The sequence below is a fragment of the Citrus clementina genome, unplaced genomic scaffold (genome assembly GCF_000493195.1).
Source record: "Citrus clementina cultivar Clemenules unplaced genomic scaffold, Citrus_clementina_v1.0 scaffold_8, whole genome shotgun sequence".
Lineage (NCBI taxonomy): Eukaryota > Viridiplantae > Streptophyta > Magnoliopsida > Sapindales > Rutaceae > Citrus > Citrus x clementina.
Window position 1 is genome coordinate 15,769,200 of NW_006262022.1, and position 7,698 is coordinate 15,776,897.

Consider the following 7,698-nt stretch of genomic DNA (forward strand, 5'->3'; position numbering starts at 1 on the left):
TGTGCAAATATTAGTGATAACTAGGGAAGTTACAACTAATCCAAATAACCAAGTATACAAATCATCTACAATGAATTAAGAACAATGAGTGAACATGTCATGTTCGCTCATTGTTCTTAGTTCAAATGATTTATTCATTTGTATTTTCATACCCAAGAGAAAAAAAAAAAGCTAGGCCCGCAATGTGTTTTGTTTATCTAATTTCCTCAAATTATAAAAACGTTGAGGGTAGATCACAATTCAGATTCATTAAATGTAGAAATATTCAGTGAATAATGTTACAGAAATACAAAAAAAAATGAGTAAGAGAGACTATGCTGTGGAGGTGGCTCCCTTTTTAGAATGTTGTCAATTTGAAGAATCAACTGGATTTTTGAGCATTATAAGCAGCACTTCAAAAATCAAAATTATCATCCGAAATTGCCGATTTCCATCTTCTTCTTACTTTTCTTTGACCATGATATATGAATGAATCTATTATTCCCGCAACTGCAAAAGTACCTGAAGAGACAAGAAAAGGTAAAAAGTATCCGATTTTTATCTCTAACAAAAGTTAAAAATACTATAACCAAGAAGAAAAAAAGGTTCTCAAAATCAAAATATAAGTGCAAAATGTGAGCTATATGTTTGTATTATGGTATACTGCAATCACTGTAAATATAAAATAATTGAAGCTAAAATCATACCATTCTTAGAGTAACCATTGGTTTTGCAAATAATTTTAAATCTTATGTCCTATCAAAGAAAAAGTGATAGGTAAAGGATTTAAAACTAATTCCTTTGGTCTATGAGTCATTACCCCCGTGATAAGTGAACAAAATTAGGAAATTCTAGGGGGGTTGATTTTGCAATAAATCCACACCAGACCTAGAACCACTCATTTTGTGACGTGATGTGACCCAGCTTGATGTTAAGACATATTCTTGGTGTAAAAAGTAAGTTTTGCTCATAGTAGTGTTTTCAAGTCCCAAAATTAAAACGAATAGTAGAGAACACGAATTGTGAGATGTAATAGTTTTCAAGCCCCAACGGCAAAACCATTAGCAGAGACAACAAATTGTGAGATATACAGTTTGTAAAATCGCAAAATAAAATTCAAATGTGCTCTCTCAGACATTACAGACAATGCTGTGTTTCAGACATGGAAACTCAAAAACCACCACCTATGACGAATACCATTGATCATTATCAAAATGCCGACACTAATAATCTTCTTGCTCAGCATGATTATCAATTTGATAATTGCAATTCACAAGGGAACTAAGTCATCCTTGCAATTATTGGCTTGGTTCGGAAGTTGTCACTCAACATGCATCATAAATGCAAAACTCAGAACCAAGGCGTTTACACCCATTTGGAGCATGTTGAAGTTTTGGGGTTTCTAAAAGTAAGCAGAATCATTGCACTGATCAAAACTTATCAATTGAGATTGCTATAGTCTCCTGATTATTCAATTGACTATAAATCCTAGTACCTTTATGGGAATCATGGGAAAAGTATAATTTATAATAGAAAGGAATGTAAGGAGAACCATTAAGAGAATACTGTTAAAGCTTCAATTGATCCTTTGCACATTCATGGAGGTCTAATGACAAGAGATAGAGCCAAAAAGATGCAAGTTGATTTAAATAGATTAATTGAGAAAATATGGATTGAAAATGCAATTCAAGATGCAAGACATCATGAATTGGGCTTGGAGAGAAGACAAGGCATTGTGGGCATTATTCAAGCTATTGGGCAGCCGAATACACAATTTGGATCAAATGCACAAAAGGCAAATTCAGAATATAACTGGTATTGATTGAGCCAAACGTAATGTGCAAGCTATATACCGTTGAAAAGATAATTAAGTTAACTTTCCAATGCAATTTATAGAGCTAGATTTGGAGTTCTCTAGAAAGCGGTATGACTAATTTATTACAGCTTGTTCAGACTTGGGATTTCCAACGACTCTTTTGTTTATTCAACTTCATTCGTTTGTTTTGTTTCAAGTTTGTCAATGTGTAAGGTAAGTTTACCATCAATGATGGTGGGCTAACATTTTTTTTTCAATAATAGCATTAATTATGGTAGGCTAGCATTAAGTTTGTCAATGACTAGCATTATTAATGGTGGATTGGTGAAGACTTTTGAAACATTCTTTGACAAACCTATACTTGGAGGGTTGTTACAATGTTTTCATTTGTATTTTTAGGGTCTTGGGTTTCTATTAGTCTATTTAAACTCAGCAACCTTGCTATGTAAGACAATTAGAGATGAATGTTATTTTGAATTTGAAAGATTATTCTTTCTTTGGTTCTTTTGAGAACTAATGAACTTATCAAGAATTTACATTCTTGTGGCATTCCAAAATAGACTTATCACTCACCTTCTTATCTAAATCTTAAGTGTGGCGTCCATGTCCTTCTCTATACCTTTAGTTCATGTTTTCTTAAACATTGGATCAAGACTTTTGTTTTGCTTAAATCGTTTAGAACTTTCTTGGGAAGTTGAAATTATAAATTAAGTGTAGGTTTCAAAGTTTCGTTGTGAGATTCGCATCAAAATGACTAGAAGGCGGGTGGATAAAGCTTTTAAAAACAATTGAAAAACAAAGTTCAGCTTGCTTGTTTTAGGAATGCAACATGGCTAGACACATTGTAATGTCAAATTAATGAGATATAGCTGGCTAGGTACCATTAGATTGAATTAGCACATCTGAGGAATGGAAATTATTCTAAATATAATACATTTGTCATGTATTGCCTACTCATGGGAATTCTATTAAACCTAAATGCGAAAAGAGGAAGAACGATTTTTTGTTTTCACAATAAGTGGGTTTAATATTACCTCCAATTAAAGCACAAACATTGGTCATGAAGTGGAAGAACGAAATATGCTCCTCTTTATAAGTCACCTGCAAAAAATAAGCATGAAAGGAAAAATAGAGTCAACCACTGACTCTTAAGATCATCACCATTCCTATAATGCAATGGAATTTACATGAATCTCATAGATACCTACAACGAACTATCTTTTGTACATTCAGATATTCATTTAATGACAGCAAAGTAATCAAAATTTATGTTCTCACATTTAGATACATAGGTACTTAAAATACTAGACCTTAACCACTTTGCTCCATCTTTCTCTAATATTGTTCTTCTCATACTTGTGAGTTTATCATTTTTTCCATCTCTTTCTTCTTCAAAATTGTAAAGGATGCCTAAATCAAAATTTCACTTTATCTTTACTGTATACTAACTAAAGAAAAAAAGACACACAAACCCCCAACATTAGGAAAAGGACAGAAAAATACCAATAATGTTTAAAAGGATACTGTAGACTCCCATTTGTAAGAAAATTTCGTTCATTTGGATGGAACATTACTTTGCACTATTGAAATAACACATTTACCCTTGTGATCACAATAAAAAGGAAAAGGATGCTTGCACCCCCTATGAACTTTTAAGAACGACAAGAGGGGTGTTGCGGAAGGTACGAGGGAATCCAAGTAAGGTCCAAGTTACATTGGCCAAAGTAAGGTAAGAGTAGAATTTGCCAGTCTTTTTTGAAGTTTTTGGGTGTTTGTCCCTTTCCCTAATGGTTGAGGATTTAGGTGTGCTTTTCCCTTAGCCAAAAAGGTAAATACGTTATTTAAACGGTAAAAGAGAATATTCCATCCAAATGGACAAGGCCTGCGATTTTCATCATTTTTTCTAAACTTTGGGGTTCAATTGTCTTTTTCCCTTAACCAAATAGACAATGATGATTATCACTTTTGATAAAACTTATGACCACTTAGATTGGAATTCTGTTGATCTTGATCTTTTTTTTTCAACCAAAAGGATTTGGATACAAATTGAGACAATGGATAAAGGGTTGCCTACAATCAGTAAACTTCTGAGTCTTCATAAATGAAAGGTCTATAGAAGAGTTTTGTGCTTCTAGCGGAATCAGACAATGAGATCCTCTCTTTCCATTTCTTTTGGTAGTTGATGGCTTTAACAAATTGATGATTAGAGCTGCTGAACCCGGGTTATTTAAGGGCATATCAATTGATAAAGCCACGGTTGAGGTCTCTCGTCTTCAATTTGCAGATGCTACTCTTTTCTTTTCAATGGGTGATGAACAAAAAATTGCAAAACCTTTAAAAGTTGTGGACAGCTTCGGTTTGATTTCCAGCCTCAAAGTTAACATGGCCAAAAGTTTAATAGTGGCATGGCCAAAAGTTTAATAGTGGCAATCAACTCATGGAGAAAGTCAAAATCTTAGCAAATAATTTTGTGCTTAGAGTGGCAAGTTGGCCTTTGAAGTATCTAGGGTTCCTTTGGGTGATAATCCTGTAACTCCAAAGTTTTTGGAACCCGGTGGCTAAAAAAATTGAAAAGAGACTTGGGGGATTGGAAAAAAGCCTATCTTTCCAAAAGTGGAAGATTCACTCTAAACCACTCCATACTGTCAGCCATTCCTATTTATTTTCTCTCGCGAAAAGAATTGAGAAAATGGAGAGAGACAGTCTCTGGGAAGGATATGGAAATGGCAATGGATCTTATCTTATGAAAATGGGATAACGTTGCAAGGCCAAAAACTAGAAGTGGTCCAGGAATTAGTAATGTGGAAAAGAAAAATAGATCTCTCTTAGCAAAATGGCTTTGGAGGTTTCCCTTGGAGACCTCTCTTTGTCACTCAGTAATTTGCTGCAAGGATGGAATTCATCCAAATGGATGGGATGAAAACATGGTTAGGAATGGGTCCAATAAAAGCCCTCGGAAAGCTATATCTAAAGAGTATCCCACTTTTCTTAGTTTTGTTGCATTAGAAGTGCATAATGGGAAGGCTATTAGTTTTTGGGAGGATAAACAGAGGGGTGATATTTTGTTATGTGAGAAATTCCCCCACTACTAAGGTATTTGGAACTCAAAGTTTAATTTTGAAAGAAATTTGAATGATAGAGAGGTTGAAGAACTTGCAATGCTTATGTCAAGAACTGAAATTATCAATATTGATGGATTGGAGGAAGACAAAAGGATATGGAAGCTGGAAACTGGAAACCTCACGACATTATACTTGCAAATCATATTTTGAGAAATTGTGCAACGATGATTCTACTAGAGAGTTTTTACCCTTTAAAATGATTTGGAAGGCTAGCATCCCCCTTAAATTCTAGTCTTCTTGTTGGGTTTGGCATAAGGAAAATTATATTCTGGAAAAGTGATTCAAGGACATTTTCCTAATTTTTGTCTCTCTCCTTCTTCTCGTATGATGTGCAAGAGAAGTGCACAAACTTCAAATCATCTTTTCCTTCTGAGCCAAACGAACGTTTTCTAGAGGTGGTATCCTAGTTTATTTAGTTCTCAAGTATTATTATTCAACACCTAGAAGAAACTCTATAAAAAATGGCATCTTCCTCTTCTTCATCAGAAATAGCTTCATCAAAATCCTCTACTATTTCTCTCTCTTCTACTCTTTCTTTACCTCGTTCTTGTAAAAAACATGTCGCCTCAAAAATAGAAAATCTTGTTGAATACTCATATATCCCTGAATCTGCTCAGATTAATGAATCCTAGTTCCCTGTTATGAGTCCATACCATCTTTATAAACAAAAAACTTCCTTCACCCGAAGTATTCGCACCCTGATCTCCACAAAAGACCTCTTACTAAAGAGTACATCCAGTCCTCACGACTTGTCACCATGGATATACCAACAGATCTTGTAACCAACTGAAAACGAGAAGGATATACACACCTTCATCTAGGTAGTGTCAGACTTATCCTCACCTTACATGGTAGAAAAGGCTTACCCGTCACAGCCAGAATTGCTCTCCTTGACACAAGGTTCAAACAATATCAACATGCTGTTATTGACACTGTTTTAACCACTTTCCATGCTGGAAGTGTCTTTTTAACCTTCTACCCAAAGATATACACACCTTCATCTAGGTGGTGTCAGACTTGTCCCTAGAAGATCCCAACCTTCCCACAACACTGAAAGTCCAAATCCAGCTCCAAGGAGCAGAACAAATATCCACTTCCAAAATAGCCACTCTCCATCACCAGATAGTGTATCGATTGGAAAATCATGCGCTAGATCTCCCAACTGCACAAACAACTAGTGACACATTAATGATTCTTGCAGACACAGATACAATTCCAACCATCATCCAGATCCCCAAACAAATTCAAAAGCAAGAGTTACTTCAACTCATGCCTTTGGAATGGCTTACTAATTATGAGCAATTCCATCAGAATTCAGAACCTGTCCAGACGTCCCAAGCCATCTTTGAAAGAAGATCAGACGGACAAGTCATGATTTCTTTTCAGACTCCTGACAAACCAAGCCCAGATCCTCCACGGCTCTCTTATACTGCTATGATCACTGCAATCTCTACTGGACAAGAGCCAAATCTTCCGATCTATGGATTTTCCTCAGAAGGGTATCCAGTATACCCTGACAAAGTCAATGGTCATTTCCTATGGGATGTTCTAGAAGCCCATATGTGTAATCCAAATATTCCCTACTTAGATGACACAGATGATGATGAAGACTTTGAAATCATGAGACGAAGAAGGAGAAAGAAAAAACCTTTTCCTCCTAAAACTCCGTGTTGGCCCTATCTCCTAAGACCTCCGGATGATCCAGAATCAGATCAACCATTACCCATATACAAGAAAGCACTCAGGCAACTCCAACGAGAATCCTCATTTAAGCCTATTCCTGCTCAACCAAAAATCAAGTCATGCTTGATGTTCTCATCTTCTAGCCAATCATAACAAGAATCCTTTCCTCCACTCGAAAGGCATACAGACCTCAAACCAAAGTTATTTCTCAACCCTATGTCCAATCACCAATCACAACCTCTGGCACACCAGAAGCACCAAAGCAGTATGAGGCAGTGCTCAACTGGCAAACCCAAAATGCCAGTGATCAGAATCAAGCTCTCCACCATCTTGGTAAAAAGATTGATAAAGTGGCATCACATGTGTCACAAACAGAATCTCCAAATTGGATATTGATCTCAGAAAGATGATCAACAATCATATTTGGGGTCCCGAATTCAATAAGAAAGAAGCAGAGATCAGACAACTGAAGGCAGAATTGGCCAGAATTGATGCTGACAAAGCACAACCTTCTCTTTTCACTAAAACACAGTCTATACCTATCCCAGCACCACTATTCACATCATACTAGCCGTTTTACACTCCTTTTAAACAGTCAACTTACGATCAATTCTTTGGTCTTTCCCATCTCCATAATAGTCCTTCCGTTCCACCACCAAAAACTACTTCACCAAAAAGACCCAAATCAAAAGTCAAGATCTCAAAACCTCCACCCAAGGAAGATCTTCAACAAGTTCCAGAAGACTCTCAGTTATTGGTTTTCTTGATACTGGCGCACAACACAGTATGCTCAATCCTAAAATCCTTCCTCCAGACTATTGGGACAACCATACTGAATACTTCAGAGCTGCAAATGGAAAATTTTTTAAAACTTCTCTCATTACCAAAAAACCCATTGGTATCCAGTTCTTCCCCAACTGTATCATTTGGCAAAAGATTGTTGGTTCAGATTTACCAGACAAAGATCTCCTAATTGGATTTGATATGCTCCAACTGGTAAAAAACCTCTTCATTCCGCCAACAGGCATTAAATTCAAACAAATGTTTATGCCCTATACAGATGTTCTTCGTCTGTATACATTGTTAGATACAGCTCCC

General features: G+C 36.0%; 1 pseudogene; it reads right to left on the minus strand.

The window, feature by feature from the left end:
* Positions 1-410: 410 nt before the first annotated feature.
* Positions 411-7,698, minus strand: part of LOC112096402 — a 59,232-nt pseudogene continuing 51,944 nt past the window's right edge.